Below are 18,010 nucleotides of genomic sequence, written 5' to 3' on the forward strand. Positions count from 1 at the left end.
ATCTTTTCATGTGCCTGTTGGCCATATTTGCTTGAACCTTTTACTAGATCATGAGCTCCTTAAAAGCAGGGACACAATTTGTTTAATTATATTCTCAACTTCTAGTTTAGTGCTGGCTCATAATAGGAACATAATAAATATTTTGAATGAACGAATGAGCTTAGATCTGACTGTAAAATGGAGTTCAGTTCAGTTCAGTCGCTCAGTTGTATCTGACTCTTTGTGTCCCCATGGACTGCAGCATGCCAGGCTTCCCTGTCCATCACCAACTCCCGGAGTTTACTCTAACTCATGTCCATCAAGTTGGTGATGCCATCCCACCATCTGATCCTCTGTCGTCCCCTTCTCCTCCTGGCCTCAATCTTTCCTAGCATCAGGGTCTTTTCCAATGAGTCAGTTCTTCACATCAGGTGGCCAAAGTATTGGAGATTGTTTCAGCATCAGTCCTTCCAATGAATATTCAGGACTGATTTCTTTTAGGATTGACTGGTTTGATCTCCTTGCACTCCAAGGGACTCTCGAGAGTCTTCTTCAACATCACAGTTAAAAGCATCAAAAGTAAAGTGGAGGAGGCCACTTTTTTCACTATCTTGGAGGATGCTGCACTCAGGCAGGAGGAAGGGGTGCCTCTTGCCAAGGGTAGAGTCTCACCCTTAGGAGACAAATGTGTCCCACGTGTGTAGGAGGGGGAACGGAGGTGTGGAAAGGGCTGGTTTGCTCACCCTGTTCAAGAGCTTAGAAAAAGAGATACTTGTGCTTTTAAGTTTATCCTAAAGCCAATCTGGGGCTGAAACTCTCATTTGGAATTATCTGTTTTTACTGAACTTCAGAAGCTACTAGGAATATTTTTCTTAAAATACGGATTCCTACTCCAGACTAATTAAGTCAGAAGCTGGGATGGTGATACAAAAGGGAATGAAAACTTCAGAAAGTCTCTAATGTGTAGCCAGAGTTGGGCCATAGTTCCAGTCCAGTGGTTCTGAGCTCTGTGGGTGTTAGAATCACTGGTGAATGTTCAAAATGTGTAGCCGCTTGGGCCCACTTCCAGACATGGGATTCAGGGGGTCTACTGGGCTCACAATTCTATATTGACACAGGTTTGGAAAAACATCAAGGGCTGAGAGAACTTCTTGGCTACTGGTTTCACTGTTCTAAGAACAGTCTGAGGTACTTGTTGGGAACACAGATTCTGGGTCCTCCAGCACCTACTGTCTTGACCCTAACAGAGGGGTATGGGTCTTGCTAACTTTAAAGGTGCTCCAGGTGATTCCCATGATTAGGGAAACATCACTCGTTTTGTGTTTCTCAAAGTGTGGCTCCCAGACCAGCAGCATCAGTACCATGTGGGAATTTGTTAGAAATACAGATTCTGGAGCTCCACTTTATATCCCCCAAATCAGAAACCCTGGGAGGAAAGGCTTCCCTGGTGGTTCAGTCATTGAGAATTAGCCTTGCAATGTAACAGTTTCAATCCCTGATTCTGGAAGGTCACATATGCCTCGGGGCAACTAAGCATGAGCTCCACAACTACTGAGGCCTGGAGCTGCAGCTACTGAAGGCTTCAAACCCTAGAGCCTGTGCTCCGCTACAAGAGAAGCCACGGTGAGGAGGAAGCCGTGCCCAGCACCTAGAGTAGCTCCTTCACTCACTGCATCTAGAGAAAGCCCAGTAGCCAAAAATAAACAAACACTTTAAAAAATAAAGAAAGAAACCCTGTGGGTGGGACCCACCCCTCTGTTATCTCACAAGGCCTGCAGGGGATTCCAGCACTTCTAAAATTTGAGAACCGCTGCTCTAGTTCCTGTTTCTCAAAGTGTGGGACCCAGACAGAGGCATTAGCATCTCCTGGGAACTTGTTAAAAATGAAGTATCTCAGTGTCCCGCCCCAGACCAAATGAGTCATAATCTACATTTTAAAAAGATCCCCAGTGATTCCTATGCACATTAAAGTTTGAGAAAGTGAAGTCAGTCGTGTCTGACTCTGCGACCCCATGGACTGTAGCCCACCATGTTCCTCTGTCCATGGGATTTTCCAGGCAAGAATACTGGAGTGGGTTGCCATTTCCTTCTCCAGGAAATCTTCCCGACTCAGGGATTGAACCCAGGTCTCCCACATTGTAGGCAGACACTTTACTGCCTGAGCCAGATAAATATCATTTTGCTGTGGAAATAGAAAAATGCAAGCTCCTTTAATGAGAAGCAGAACCAAAATTAGTAATATGTCTCCCTTTAAGAACAGAAGTGACTTTAATTAAAGAGAAATTAGGAGGCAGATCATGTAGAGCTGTATTAATAATAATAAATAAATCCCAGCTTTGTGTTATTAGCTGGGTTAAAGAATTCAAGTAAGATTAAATGTAAAGATATTCTAACTCTTATCCTGTATTATTTCTTTCTGTAGTGTTTCCTAATTTAGTATAGGGGCTATCAAATTGTTTTACTCCAGAGCTGACTCTATTCCTTTGGAATATAAATTTGTGCTGTGTGTATGTATATATACACTCATACACATGTATTAATGTATTAGTCAGGGTTCGTCTACAGTTCAAAATCTGTAGGGCAGACTGGTAGCCTAGAAATTTCAGCAAGAATTGACACTGAAGTCTTGCCTCCAGTCTGGAGACAGAATTTCTTCCTTCTTGGAGGATGTTATTCTTTTTCCCTTAAGGCCTTAAACTGATTGGATGAGAGAGTATTATAGAGAGAATACTCTATATTAATTAATTAGATTAATTAATTAATCTCCACATTCTAGAGAGTAATCTATTTTACTCAAAGTTTACTGATGTAAATAACATAAAAAATATCTGCACAGAAGCATCCAGATTGGTGTTTGACCAGACTACTGGGTACCACAGTTGAAGCCGTAGACACATAAAATTAATCCTTTGTATTCGCAAAACATACCTTTGAAAGTTCTAGAAAGTCATAAAATATGGCTAGAATTAGAGCTAGTGATAATTCAGAAGCTTTTGTCACTCATTTTAAATGTAATTGAGCTTTTTGAGTTTTTCTTCTGCCCCCCTCACCCCAACTTTGCATTAAACTTCTGTTCAGACAATATAAACTCTTAGTGCAACCTCTTTGCTGTTACAATGGCTCATACTTTGTTAATAACAAATTTGATTTAAATAAATAATTTATGACAGTTGTAAATTTAAAAAAAATGAAGTCTAGTTGATTTACAAAGTTGTGTTAGTTTCAAGTGTATAGCACAGTGATTAGTCATATATATGTGTGTGTGTGTGTGTGTGTGTATATATATTCTTTCTCAGAGACAGTTGTAACTGAAAACAGCCAGTGGATAGTCATTTATTGTCCACATTGCTCTCTTTAGGGGTTTAAGTCAACTTAGCCTGAACCCATGTTTCAAGTAAAAAGTCCTTCTTACTCTTATTTTGAATTGCCAATCTAATTGCCTCACTTCTCCATTTGCTTCCACTTCTGTGTCCAGGTGTTTAGTTATGGCCCCAGCTGTGCAGAAAGATAAATTTGGACCAGACAAAGGCAATGAAATAGCCCTCTTGGTGACTGTCATCTATTAATTTTGAGATCTTTTCCCTTAGCATGTTATTTCTTTAATGAGATAAGTGCTTTCTGTATGAACGCATGGGGGTGATTTTGTATAACCAAGACTCTGAAGATACTGTGGTTCTGCATGGCCCAAAGAAAGAGAGAAGAGAATGTCTGTGTGTGGTCCCGGGCCGCTCCCTGGATTTGGACTTCAGCTCATCTGAACTGCTATGCAGGAGAGTCAGTCTAGAAGACAATGGAGGTAGGGATGACTGGTACCAAAATCATGTAAAACTCTGTGCAAATGACAACGAGTCCACAGATGCTTTTGGCCACCGTTTAAGGTGAATGACTTCCCTGGGGGCTCAGAGGGTAAAGCATCTGCCTGCAGTGCTGGAGACCCAGGTTCAATCCCTGGGTCAGAAAGATCCCCTGGAGAAGGAAATGGCAACCCACTCCAGTATTCTTGCCTGGAGAATCCCATAGATGGAGGAGCCTGGTATGCTACAGTCCACGGGGTTGCAAAGAGTTGGACACGACTGAGCGATTTCACTTTAAGGTGAATGATGGTTCTAGGTGGGCTGCTATGGCAGAAACTCATCCGATAAAGGAACAAGGAAGCTTTGTTGGAAAGTAGCACAGAATTGAAGACCATTTATGAGGCTGAGGGGGCTTCCCAGGGGGCACTAGTGGTAAAGAATTCACCAGCCAGTGCAGGAGACTTAAGAGACACTGGGTTAGAAAGATGCCCTGGAGGAGGGCATAGCAACCCACTCCAGTATCCTTACTTGGAGAATCCCATGGACAGGCTCCACTCCATGGAGTCACAAAAAGCTGGACAAACTAAAGCAACCTGGCACACAGCATGTATGGGACTGAGAGCAGCTTCAGGCACTCGGGGCTGGATTATTCCTTGTCATCTTCTCAGGCTTTGCTGTAAGGTGAGTGGGGCCTGATGCTGCTGATTGAGCTGAGGTCAGGTGAGTGTCACTCATGGTCGAAGAGGGAGCAGGCTTTCTCACCTGCCAGAGCAGAAAAATCTCTGTTGAGGGCTTCACTTGGCCCCAGTTGTGTTCCATGCCCATCCCTGGACCAGTCACTAAGACAGGAAGAGGGTTCTGTGACTTTCTTGAGGAAGGGGGTTAGGGTTTGTTTCTAGGGAAAGTGGAGACAAAGTGAGGTGGGCAGATAAAAGCAAAAGCTATTGGGGTTCAGTTCCGCTCAGTCCAGTCGCTCAGTCATGTCCGACTCGTTGCGACCCTATGAATCGCAGCACGCTAGGCCTCCCTGTCCATCACCATCTCCTGGAGTTCACTCAGACTCACGTCCATCGAGTCAGTGATGCCATCCAGCCATCTCATCCTCGGTCGTCCCCTTCTTCTCCTGCCTCCAATCCCTCCCAGCATCAAAGTCTTTTCCAATGAGTCCACTCTTTGCATGAGGTGGCCAAAGTACTGGAGTTTCAGTTTTAGCATCATTCCTTCCAAAGAAATCCCAGGGTTGATCTTCAGAATGGACTGGTTGGATCTTGAATTAATTTACATATTCATGGGTTTTAATAGCTCTGTTGGAAGCCCCTTCTGTGAGAAAGATCTGCTCTTTGGTAAAGGGGTTTTCAGCATTTTGTTGTGTGCTTCCCGAGGTAGCCATTTTCTCCCATGGAGGGTTTTCATGTTCCATCTCATTTTTATTTATTTTCCTTGGGGAACTCTTGCTATGATAACAGGATGTTTTATTTTGTATACATTGAGTTTCTATTTGGTGATGGTATTGCATTTATCTGATATGTGATATAGCAGTTATTTTAACAGTTTTGTAAGTAGATACTCTTGTAACTTTACTTAACCAACCCTGTTGGACACCTAAATTATTTTTACCTTTTCCTCTAATAAGTGTGGCAGGATAGAGTTATCTTTTACCTTCAAACCCATCTTTCCTTTCTCTCATCAACTTTTGTGAGAGAAGATATTTTGCAGACAGAGTAGAGAGAGATTCTGTTGAATAATACTTCAGAATTTTGCTAGGGGAGATGGTCAATGTGAGGAAGAAAAAGGTTTGTTTTTATTTAGCTTTTTATTTTATATTGGAGTATAGCTGATTAACAGTGTTGTGATAGTTTCAGGTGGACAGCAAACGGACTCAGCCACATATATGCACGTATCCATTCTTCCCCAAACTCCCTTCTCATCCAGGTTGCCACATAACATTGAGCAGAGTTCTTGGTGCTATAAAGTAGGTACTTGATGGCTATCCATTTTAAATATAGCAAAGGTGTAAATGTTGATCTCAAACTCCCTAATTGTCCCTTTACCCCTTCCTTCCTTCCTAAAAAGGGGAAAATGTTTAAAAAGACAAAGAAGTGGGGAGAACATAGAAAAAAGAGGGTCCTGAAACTTATCCATAGAAAAATCTGGAGGGATAGTAAGGGTTATATAAGTTATAAACAATAGAAATCAACTATGGATAACTTAAGCATTGGAGAGGTATGGATAAGTCATGGGATTTAAAAATAAACTCATGAACTAGACTCAGAGAGGGCACTTTTAAGAACAGCTCTACCCTGTGCTATACAGTAGGTTCTCGTTGGTTACCAAGTTTGTATATAGTAATGTGCAAAGTAGTGTCTTTTCCCCTGGAGAAGGAAATGACAACCCACTCCAGTATTCTTGCCTGGGAAATCCTATGGACCAGGGAGCCTGGTGGACTACAGTCCATGGGGTTGCAAAGAGTTGGTCACGACTGAACGACTGAGCACATACACATATGTGAAAAAACTGTACACTTAAAGAGAAAAAGCATGGAACCAAGGAGAAATGTACAATAACAAGCTTATGTCTTAAAACTGTGAGTGCAATCAAATACTTTTATACAAGAGTGATAATATATTTGATAGCTATAGGTGGAAAGGTTCTACCTTTTCAAGATAGTGAAGATAGTGCAATGCCGGGGTCCAGCATTGGACCAGGTGGATCCAGGGAATTCAGCATTGGACCAGGTGGATCCAGGGAATTCAAAGGGTGGACGGCATTGGCTTGAGAAAAACTTATTTATTGATTGATATAAGATTAGATTAAGAAACAATAGTGTAGTAGGAAAATTAAGTGGAGGAAGAGGGCTGAATAACTTGGATTACGCGGAAGACCAATAAAATTCCAGACAAGGAATTTGCACCATCTATGTTGGGCCACCGGCGCTCGCTTGAATATCTAAGGGTGCCTCACCTTAGGCTCCCTTTTGCGCGGGTCCTAACAGCCAGGGCAAGTAAGTAGATTTGGCGAGCCTCCGTGCCCCAGATGGGAATTCAGCCTGAAATTAGAGTGAAGGGGAGAGGAAAGAGAGAGAAACATGGGGGAAACCAGTCCAGCAACTAGCTCCGGCCTCTATTGTTCAGAAGGCCTTTTATACTTTTGATAAAACATGGAGATCAATGGGTAACACAAAGTTATGCAGCGTTAGCAGTCCAGACTCATCAAAACCAGGCTTTTCTCTCTGCATACCTAATTGTATACACAAGTCTTAGGTAATTTACATCATCTTCCAGCCAAAAGGGCCAATTAACATTTTACAGCCTTTTTTCTGATAAGGGTTTGTTAACTAGAAGACTTATTTGTGTTGATCTTCCCAAGGTCTAGTGCCACTCTCAGAAAGCACTAAATAAAGTTACATTCTTACACAGCAAAGATACAGCAACTTATAACAAGTAGAGGGAGTACAGTGATTTACAGCAAAAAAGAAGCAATTAACTCAAAAGTCTAGTGTTGCTAACATCAAAACTACTATGTATCTTTTTCTACATCCTGCTTACATTGAGTAACATCCTTCCAGGTGCCTAAAAGATAAAGAATATGGAGGCCGGGCTGCAGTCATTGAGTCAACAGTGAAAACCCTCTACCAATATAATTTTTAACTCTTTAGAAAAGGCTCTGTATCTTTAAGATGCTTTCAAGCTTTGTGCTTCTCGAGGTTGGGGGGCGGTAAGCAATTCACAAGCTGTAAGAGGTCCGAGGAACCTGTTAGGCAAGCTAGAGAGCTATCAGAGGGGGTTTAACTGAAACATCCCTTTCAAATGCAGAAGGCTAAAGCCCACATTTGGCTTTTTCCAGAGAATATCAGAAGAGTGGAAAAGCAGGCAGATTCTTATTTTTTTGGGGGGTGGGGGTGTGGATGCTCAGGAAATTCCAGGGGGAAAACCTGAGGTCTGATTAGCCTTGCCATCAGAGCTCTTGCCGCATGACCTTGTCACGGGTGGAATTCCTCACGCTGGCTCCCGGCAGTGCAAGATAATATAAATGACAGTTTTAAAAAGAAAAATAACTTTACTATAGGTTAGAAAAAGAATACATGATCTCTTTGAAATAAAAATATGTATTTAGTGGTTTTACTCTATAATTGAAGCTGTTTAAAACAATAACCATTAAATTGAAGAAGAAGAAGAAAAAAAAAAAAAAAGAGCAGCTCCAGAGACCTAGGGAGTAGGAACCCACGAATAGTCTTCAGGGCTAGACTCAAGGATAAATTAGTTTCAGTTACTGGCTTACCTGGGTTTGGTCCAAGGATTCTTGGAAAGTCACACCGAGTCTCGGCACAGTGGTGGGAGGGTATTTCTCAAAGCAAACTCAAAGTGTCGGTACCAGAAGGAAGGGGCATGGATGTTATCCAGGCAAAAACAACAGCTGAGGAAAAACAAACCCTGAGCAGGTTGCTCAGGCCTCACTTCTCCTTTGATTTTGCCTGTAAAAGCACAGACCACTATCCCAGAAAGACATTCCCTTACTTCCTACTTATATTCCTAAAATTGTTTCAATTAGCAATTTGGGCCTTTCCTGCCCTTGAGCCCTAATGGAAAATTGCTGATGGGACCCTCTCTATCAATGCCCACCTGCCCTGGGTAGACAGATTCAGAGATGGTTTCATATATATATTAGTGAAGTATAGTTGTTTTATAATATTGTGTTAATTTATGCTGTATAGCAAAGTGATTCAGTTATACATACATATATATATTCTTTTTTAAAAAATATTCTTTTCCATTATGGTTCATCATAGGATATTGAGTATAGTTCTCTGTGCTATACAGTAGGAAACTTGTTTATGAGATGGTCCTGTAGCTGAGCATGTGAAGGCATTGAGGAAGCCCTAGACAAGTCTCCCCATGGCAGATCCCAGATGGCCTCAGACTTTCCAAGCTCATAGAGGTGGGAGGAGGTGCAGGTAGGCCTAACAACCTGGTTTCTGATCTCCAAGGCCAGCATTTTTATTTTGATGTACCTAGTTGTGGATTAGTTTTATGTGTCAATTTGACTTGGCCTTGGGATGTCCAGATAACTGATTAGATATTATTCTTGGTGCCTATGAGAAAGTTTAGGCTTCTCAGGTGGTGTTAGTGGTAAAGAATCTGCCTGCCAATGCAGGAGATGAAAGAGACATGGATTCAGTCTCTGGGTCAGGAAGATCCCCTGGAGGAGGGCATGGCAACCCACACCAGTATTTTTGCTTGGAGAATCCCACGGACAGAAGAGCCTAGTGAGCTACAGTCCGTAGGGTTGCAAAGAGCTGGACATGACTGAAGTGACTTAGCATGCATGCACGTGAGGGTATTTCCAAGAGAAATACATGAGTTGGTGGACTAAGTAAAGCAGATGGCTCTCCCCAGTGTGTGGGGGCATCATCTAACCTCCTGGGGGCCTGAAGAGAATGACAAGGCCGGGGAAGTTTGAATTGTCTCTCTGCCTGACTGCTGAACTGGGACATTGATCTGGGAGCTCTTGGTTCTCAGGCCTTCAGACCTGGACTGGAATCTATACCACTGGTTCTAGCTGTAAGGCTTTCCAACTACGCCATCAGCTTTCTTGGGTCTCCAGGAAGACGCTGTGGGACTTCTTAGCCTCTGTAATATTATGAACCAATATCTCATAATAAATAAAGAATATATGTATATAATCTCCCACTGGTTCTGTTTCTCTGGAATACTCTGGTAAGTATACTAGTCATTACAACTTCAGACAGAAGATTGTGCTCCATGGATGTGTTTTTGCAGAATTTGAGAATCTCTGTGAAAAGTAAAAGAATAATTAAACCAAATAGTTGGAAGGAAAAATATTATTGATGGTAAGGGGGCAACAATGGGACAGAAACATTTCAAGGGAAGTCTTAGATTTAGAATGTGGCTATTGATGGGACATAAGGCAAGATGCTGCAGGCAAAAAGATGAAGCTGTTTATAATTTTAAAATTTGTTTATTTGTTTTTTAAAATTATTTTTTTATTCGTAATTTTAGCCCTGCTGTGTCTTCGTTGCTACATGCAAGCAGGGGCCACTCTCTGGTTGAGATGCATGGGTTTCTCATTGCGGTGGCTTCCCTTGTTGCAGAGTACAGGCTCTAGGCATTCGGGTCTCAGTAGTTGCAGCACGCAGCCACTAGAGCAAGGGCTGTTGCTCCTTGGCATGTGGGATATTCCTGGACCAGGGATGGAACCGGTGTCCCCTGCATTGCAAGGCACATTCTTAACCACTGGACTATGAGGGAAGCCCGATGGACCTCTTTAATCCTGAGGCAGATTGATATATTATAAGCGCAAGATAGAAATCAGTGTCCACAAATCTAAAAATAAATGATACAAATGAACTTACAAAGCATGAAGAAACTCACAGACTTAGAAAAAGAATTTATGGCTGCCAGGGGGGCGAGATAGTTAGGGAGCTTGGGAAGGTCATATACACACCGCTATATTCAAAATGGATAGCCAAGGACTTATTGTATAGCAGGTGGAACTCTGCTCAATGTTATATGCCAGCTTGGATGGGAGGCAGGTTTAGGGGAGAGTGGATACATGTATATGTATGGCTGAGTCTTTTTGCTGTTCACCTGCAACTACCACAATATTGTTAATCAGCTTTACCCTAATACAAAATAAAAAGTTTAAAGTTTGAAAAAAAAAATCAATGTCCACAGAGAAAGTTCACTTTTTGATACATATTTTGTCCCCCTGAAATCCATAAAACACTCTTTTGTAATTCAGAAACAAAGAGTAGGGGGTAACTATAAAACAGATCCTAATGGACGTGAGGACCAAGAATCAGGCAAAGGCAGGCTCAGGCTAAGGGTCCGCATACTGCAGACTCAGGTCATTTCAGGGTGAAACAGGAGGGAAAGACAGATGAATGGGATGTTGTCTAGAAAACAAAGGGGAGAAATTTAAAGGACTATAGTCTGTTGGTTTAGAACCTACATAAAAGACAATTAGATGATGTGGCTATCAGACACAGCCAGAAACTGCAGTTACACCTGTTCTTTAGTTTTACAAACTTTGTTTAAAAATGGTATACTGAAAGAGTACAATAGTAAAAAAAATTAGCGATCTCTGTTACAATTCCTTAAATTGAAGTTAAACTCTGAAGTTCTCACGTTCTGAAAACTAAGGTTAAAATTTTGTATTCAGTTTTCATAGAAAGAGCAAAGCACACAGGTGATTTGGAACAGCTGAAGGGGTGTGCTAGCCTAACTGTGCAGCCACAGAGACCACATAAGAGCCAGGACTACAAAGAATTAGAAAACTTTAGATGTGGATGGTGTGTAAAAAGTACTCATAAAATCTGCTCTGAACTGACCTAAAGCTTTTTTTTTTTTTTTTAACTTTGCTTATCTATCCATTTGGCTGTGCTGGGTCTTAGCTGCAGCATGTGGGATCTAACTAGTTCCCTGACCAGGGATTGAACCTAAGCCCCCTGCACTGGGAGCGCAGAGTCTTAGCCACTGGACTACCAGGGCAGTCCTATTAAAAAAAATTTTTTTTTTCCATTTAGTATGGTAATTTTTTTCTGCTGCAGAATTAAAAAAAATGTTTTTTATTGCAGTATACTTGATTTATAATTTGTGTTAGTTTCAGGTGGATAGCAAAGTGATTCAGTTATACATCTATATATTGTTTTTTCAGATTCTTTTCTCTGATAGGTCATTACAAAATATTGAGTATAGTTCTCTTTGCTATACAGTAAGTCCTTTTTTGTTGTCTATTCTATGTACAGTGCTGTGTACATGTTAATCCCAAACTCCTAATTTATCCCTTCCCTGTCTTTCCCTTTCAGTAGCCATAAGCTTCTTTTCTGTGTCTGCTGATTACAGGCAGCTTCTTGGTTCTCCTTTCACATACATTCTAGTGCTCAGGACTTAGGAAATAGTCATACTGGATATTTCTTAACATTTTCTCTTCCTGACCCTTAATTTTGGCTTACAACAGATGTTTCCATTATCCCAGAGTTGTGCCCCAAGATAGGATGGGAATGGAACAAGTGTCTAATAGGATGAGCACAAAAGAGCGAGGGTAACTTGCCACAGCTTGATCTTTCCCCACTTGCCTTCTTTTATGATTCTGCTTCTTGAGTCTTCGTTTAGAGTTCAGTGGAAAACTCCCAAGTGAGAGGAAGAATTCTTTCCCATCCAGAACTTTTTCCCATCCAGAAATAGTAAATCACTTTCTATCTCTGTTATTAATACAACTTCGGCATCCCCGTCACACAAGCTCCCTGCCCATGCCTCCAAGGACTCTTCTTTGCACCTGGAAATTGTTACTTGCCTGAGCCTTGAAGTGTTCTTCTCCCTAATATGACCTTGTTTGTGAGTGCTCTAGTAAAAGATATGTCCAGATATTAAAATATATAAAGTATATAAAATATATAAAGTATATAGAAAGTGAAAGTGAAGTCGCTCAGTCGTGTCCGACTCTTTGTGATCCCATGGACTGTAGCCTAACTGGCTCCTCCTTTCATGTGATTTTCCAGGCAATAATACTGGAGTGGGTTGCCTTTCCTTCTCCAGCAGATCTTCCCAACCCAGGGATTGACCCTGGGTCTCCTGCGTTGTAGGCAGATGCTTTATCATCTGAGCCACCAGAGAAGTCCATAAAGTATATGACACAAGTAAAATTAATTTGCATATAATATATTGAATGAGATAATGAAAATAACACATTTCCGGCATTCTATTAAGATTCCATACCTGCATTATCAGGATGACCATGTTGTTGATGATGACAGTAGTTACGATCTAAGAGCCAGAATCTCCAGTCAGCCCTGTCATTGTCCCACGTTCATTTCCCTTACTGGTGACCCTGACCTCATCTTGTACTTGATACTTGTCGTTTGGGTGAAAGCAAGTGAGGTTTTCCCATTTTCTTGGAACCTCAGGGATCCAGCTGAGTTCCGGCCTTTCTAGGTCTTCCTCTGGATTGTATCCTCATCCAGGGAAATGGCCTGGACAAAATCATCCCAGGATTGATGATTAGGGGCAGCCCAAAGTTAGAGGTAGAAAAGCCTCTCTGATTTATCCCAGAACAGTGGTTATATTCTCTCTTCATACATCATAACACTACTTACCTCTTTTTTACTGATGGTTCATTAGCATCCACATGGAACCCCAAAATACACAAACATCATTTAGCCAAGGCCACCACATATCTTGCCTTGTTGTTCTTAAGAGCTCTTATCTCTGCTTATTTTTTCCTATGTGTCATTTGCAGGTTGTGTCTCCTCCCAGAATAGTATAAGCTTTGTTTTATTTATCATCATATTGCTGGCACTAGAACTATATCTGGTACAAAATCTACTACTCAACCCCAAATTTGTTGGATAAATTAATGAAGAAACCCCACATTAAGTTCATTAATTAATAAGATTCACACCACCGTCTGTGATTACCTCCTTGCTTATTTATCTGGCATCTTGTATATTGCCTAGGTAAGTGAGAAGTAAAGCTTTGTGGCAAGGGGGTGGGGGGTGCTGTTAAGCCACTGATTTTTAGAGTTTTTCTTTTTAGGACTTACTGTAACATTAACCAAGATTATCCTGACTAACACATATATATACACATACATAACACAGAGTTAGAAATTTCTTTGGCCATGGAATTGAACAAATTTAATTGATATAAACTAGGATTTAGGCCTATGGTTTTTACCTAATGGTTTTCTTTTCATTTTTGTTATTAGAATACTCATCCTGCACTCCTGGCCTAAAAGCAAAAGATGTAAACCCTGAAAATGTTCTGAATACAAATTAGATTTCTTCAGATATTTGCTGAGCTTGAAGTGAAATATTTCAGTTTAGTATGCTATCTAGATTGTTTCTATTGTAAATTCAAATTTCACCTAACCCACAGTTGTTTATAATTTCTAAATGGGAACAATTAATTCCCTTAGAGCTGGAGTAGGAAAGAAATATTTGTGCTCTTGATGGTGCGGGGGGGGATCTTATTTTTAGGCTGACAGCTGCAGTGATGGTAAATTTGAGGAAGAGAGAGTGCTGGAGTCAAGTATTTACCTGTTTCAGATTTTCCCAAACTTTCTAGGCTCATGGTTATAGTCAGCTCAGTTATTTATCCTTAGGCCAAAAATGTATAAGGTTTTAGATTACTAAGTAGTTAGATCTAAAGTAATTTACTGACTGTAATTTGTATGGCATCCTACAAGTGTTCTTGTGTTTTCCTCAAAAGTTTAAAATGTCCTGTGGGGCTCATCTGATTCACTGCGGTAACCCTGGGCTCCTCAGCACACACAGTGTGGGAATTCTAGGTCTCTGACTTGATAGGTGGAAGGATTTGAGGAGTACTACATTTGGAGAAGATCTTTTCGGAAGTTCTTAGCTCTGCGTGAGCTTCTGTTTTGTTTTGAGGAGTCTATATTTTATTTATTTAAGTAACTTTTTTTAAAGCTCTAATTCACTCAAAATTCTTCAGTTTGTGGTGGCTCAGATGGTAAAGAATCTTCCTGCAATGCATGAGACCCCAGTCAGATCCCTGAGTTGGGAAGATCCCCTGAGAAGGGAACCGTTACCCACTGTATAATCTTGCTTGGAGAATTCCATGGACAAAGCAGCCTGGTGAGCTACAGTTCATGGGGTTGAAAAGAGTCAGACACAACTGAGAGACTAAAACACACACACACACACATACACACACACCAAGGTGGAGTAGGGTGAGGGCTGGGGGTCTGGGGGACAGGCAGTCTTGGCGACAGGGCTGGGGCGAGGCTGAGGCTGCCCACCCCCACCCCCTCACCGCCCTCCCGTCGTTCTTCTCTCTCATCCCCATGTCAGCCGGCTGTTCTCCTGCAGCCACTGCGGCCTGGGCCTTTTGCTCTCCTCCTCAGCCAGCCTCTCAGACACGCTGGCAAAGAACTTCTTCTGCCCTCCAGCTGCCTGTGGATCTGCTGCGGGCACATGGCCAGCTGAACCTTGGCCGCCCTGTTGCTGGGTAGAGCTGCAGGCCCTTCTGCAAGTCAGCCTGTGTGTTCGCCGCCAGGTGGGCCTCTCCCTGGTGGACAAGGCCCTTCTCATTGTTGCTGTCCACTTCCTGGGCCTTCTTACTGTTTCAGTGGCAGCTGAGAAGGCCTGCAGCTTCAGATGACACACGGCCAGGTTGAGGTGGGAGGGCGGCTGAGGGCCTGCACCTTCCTGTGCGTCCTCATCAGAGAAGCTCCACTTTTATTCCAGCCAGGACACAATCTTCTTCTTTAAAAAAAAAATATTTATTTATTTATTTATTTATTTATGGCTGTGCTGGGTCTTCGCTGCTGTGCTCAGGTTTCTGTAGTTGCAGGGAACGGGGGCCACTCTCTAGTTGCGGGGCACAGGCTTCTCACTGCAGTGGCCTCTCCTTGTGGTGGAGCACAGGCTCTAGGGTGCTCGGGCTTTGGCAGTTGGGGTGCACGGGCTCAGCTGCCTCATGGTATATGGGATCTTCCTGGACCAGGGATTGAACCAGAGTCCCCTGTGTTGCAAGGCAGGTTCTCAACCACGACCACCAGGGAAGTCCCAGGCCACAGTCTTCCTGCACTGCGGGACAGCTTGCTTGTACTTGTCTTCCTTGAAGCACACAGCGCCTCGATCCTTCACTACAGTCCTCTGCTCCAGTATCTCAGAACTCATTGCCCAGGACTTGTTGGCCCTCTCAAAAATTCTTGTGCTGTATTTCATACATCAGCTCAGCATTTGGAAGGATCTGGAACTTCTCCTTCCCAGCATTGCAGAAAGCATGCAGGTATTAAGATACACAATGGAATGTTCTCTTTTATCCACACACTGAATGGCTTTCTCCAGCCCCCAGGGCAAGATGCATGCTCTCTCCCTCACCAGCTTCAAAGCTGAGCTCTCGTGAGTCAAAGATCTGGTCCTCGAAGTATCCTTCCAGTGCAACTTCCAGGGTGGCGCTGTCACTGGGCTTGGCACAGCCCTCCCCATCGCCTCCGTATTCTCCTGATGATCCCCTGTCTTCTTCATCTGTCAGGTCCTCTTCCTTGAACTCCAACAACTCCACCTCAAACACAAGTGTGGCTTTGGGAGGGACCCTGGGGGGGCTGCCCGCTGAGCCCTAGGCATGCTCTGGCTTGCAGGTGATATGGCACACTTTGCCTGCCTTCATGGTTGCTATAGCAACATCCCGAGCCTTAATGACCTTCCCTCTCCCCAGGTCAAAGGAGAACCTGTCCTTGTGGTCCAGGCTGGAGTGGAACTTGGTGTCACCGAGCAGCTAGCCCCTGTAGTGGACAGACACTCACTCCCCGATCTTCGGCATCTCCATGCCAGGGCCTTCTTGCTTGATGAACTTAAGCACACCCTCATCCTGCTCGGGGCTGAGGTCCACTCCCTCAAGGGGCTGCAGTGCCAACTGGTCCCTGCTCTTGGCCACCTTCATCTCCTTGGTAGTCATCACACTGTTTCTCAGGCAGCAGTCACCAGTGGCTGGCCGGGGCTTGTGCCTTGTTTATTTATTTTTAAAAATACTTATTTATTTATTTGGCTGCTCCAGGTTTTAGTTGCAGATGTGGGATCTTTCACTGTAGCATGCAGGGTCTTTAGTTGGGCATGTGAACTGAAAGAGTTTGAAACCAAGGATCAAACCAGGGTCCTCTGCTTTGGGAGTACAGCGTCTTAAGCACTGGACCACCAGATAAGTCCTTACATTTCATCTTATTTATTTTAAAAAGTTTTCATTTTACGTTGGAGGATAGTTGATTAACAATGAAAAAGTGCAGCAAAGTGATTCAGTTACACAGATACATGTATTTATTCAAGTTCTCTCCCCTTTCAGTTTATTACAAAATATTGAGCCGAGTTCCCTGTACTATATGAACTTCTGTTTTGTTTTGTTTTGTTTTTGGTAGAGAAATCTGAGTATCTATGGACAACGTATCCAAGGGGAGTCACTTGAGCTTCCAGTGAAATTTCAGCCATCGCTCTGAATATTCACATTTCACTGAAAGAAGTCACCAGCATAGATGACACCAGGTGAGGTCAGTAGACAGAAGACTAACTAAAGTGGGTGAGCTCGTTGCTGGTGCTTTCAGCCTTTGTTCTCTGGGCTTCCAGAGTCCATGCTCTTGTGGATTTCCTGTGACCTGCTCTGGATAATCCTTCCTACCTTCTTTGATCAACTAATCCTTGCTATGGAGCTTTTAATTGTTGACATTCTTCAGGTCTTGGTCTTAGATTTCAATTATAGTCTATGAGCAGATGGCTCTCCAAACCTTTAATTTTTTTTCCCTTCCTGTTGTTGTTTTCCTTTTAAAATCATCCCTGTCCTTTAGTAAAAGAAAATCAACCTTGACAGCCATATGCAGAGACCTTGGGGAGATAGAAAGGCAGGGCAGTCTAGGGGTCTCCATCTAGCCCCATAGAGAGACATGGAATCCTATGAAGGGAACTCAGATGTGGAGGTTCATGGGTCCCCAACCGTTCAGTAAGGTCCCGATGGAGGAGACACATGACACCCACACACAGAGTCTGGGGACCTGACTCCAGAAACATCCAAGAGGCAAAGCTTCCACTTTTCCATGGTATGCTTGATCAAGGGTTCTTCACTCTGGATAAACAACAGAATCACCTGGGAAAATTGCTAAAATGCCAGAGTCCCACCTCGACCAATAAAGTCAGATTTAGGAAGATAGGCTTGGGTATCAGGGATTTTAAAAAGCTCCTGGAGGGATTTCAACGAGCAGTCAGGGTTGGGAACCACTTTGCTGGAGGAGGCTGACGGGAGAAGCAGGTGGAGATGTGATGGAGCAGAGTCAATGTGAACTTCTCCCGGCCCACCAGCAGGTTCAGAGGAGAGCGGCCTGGGTCTGTGAGCAAACATCTTGTCACCATGTGAAGCGTAGGAATTAACCCACCACGGAGGGCTATACAGCCAAGATATGGAGAAGGGCCACATCTTGATGACATCCCTGAAGTTAACACTGCGTCTGATAATTTCAGTTTTATTTCTCATGCTTCCCTGGTGGCTCAGTTGGTGAAGAACCTGCCTGCCAGTGAAGGAGATGCAGGTTAGATCCCTGGGTTGGGAAGATCCCCTAGAGAAGGAAATGGTCACCCACTTCAGTACTCTTGCCTGGGAAATCCCATGGATAGAGGAGCCTCATGTATTTCAGTCCAGAGGATGCCAAGTGTTGGACGTAACTTAGTGACAAAACCACTACCACCACCACCACTTTCTGTTTACTTAAGCCCA

At 43.0% G+C, this 18,010-nt stretch overlaps 1 pseudogene; it reads right to left on the reverse strand.

The window, feature by feature from the left end:
- Positions 1 to 4,500: 4,500 nt before the first annotated feature.
- On the reverse strand, positions 4,501 to 16,213 carry LOC138445871 (peptidyl-prolyl cis-trans isomerase FKBP4 pseudogene; annotated as a pseudogene).
- Between the last annotated feature and the right edge of the window lie 1,797 nt (positions 16,214 to 18,010).

Source organism: Ovis canadensis, chromosome 9 (assembly GCF_042477335.2).
Source record: "Ovis canadensis isolate MfBH-ARS-UI-01 breed Bighorn chromosome 9, ARS-UI_OviCan_v2, whole genome shotgun sequence".
Taxonomy (NCBI): Eukaryota; Metazoa; Chordata; class Mammalia; order Artiodactyla; family Bovidae; genus Ovis; species Ovis canadensis.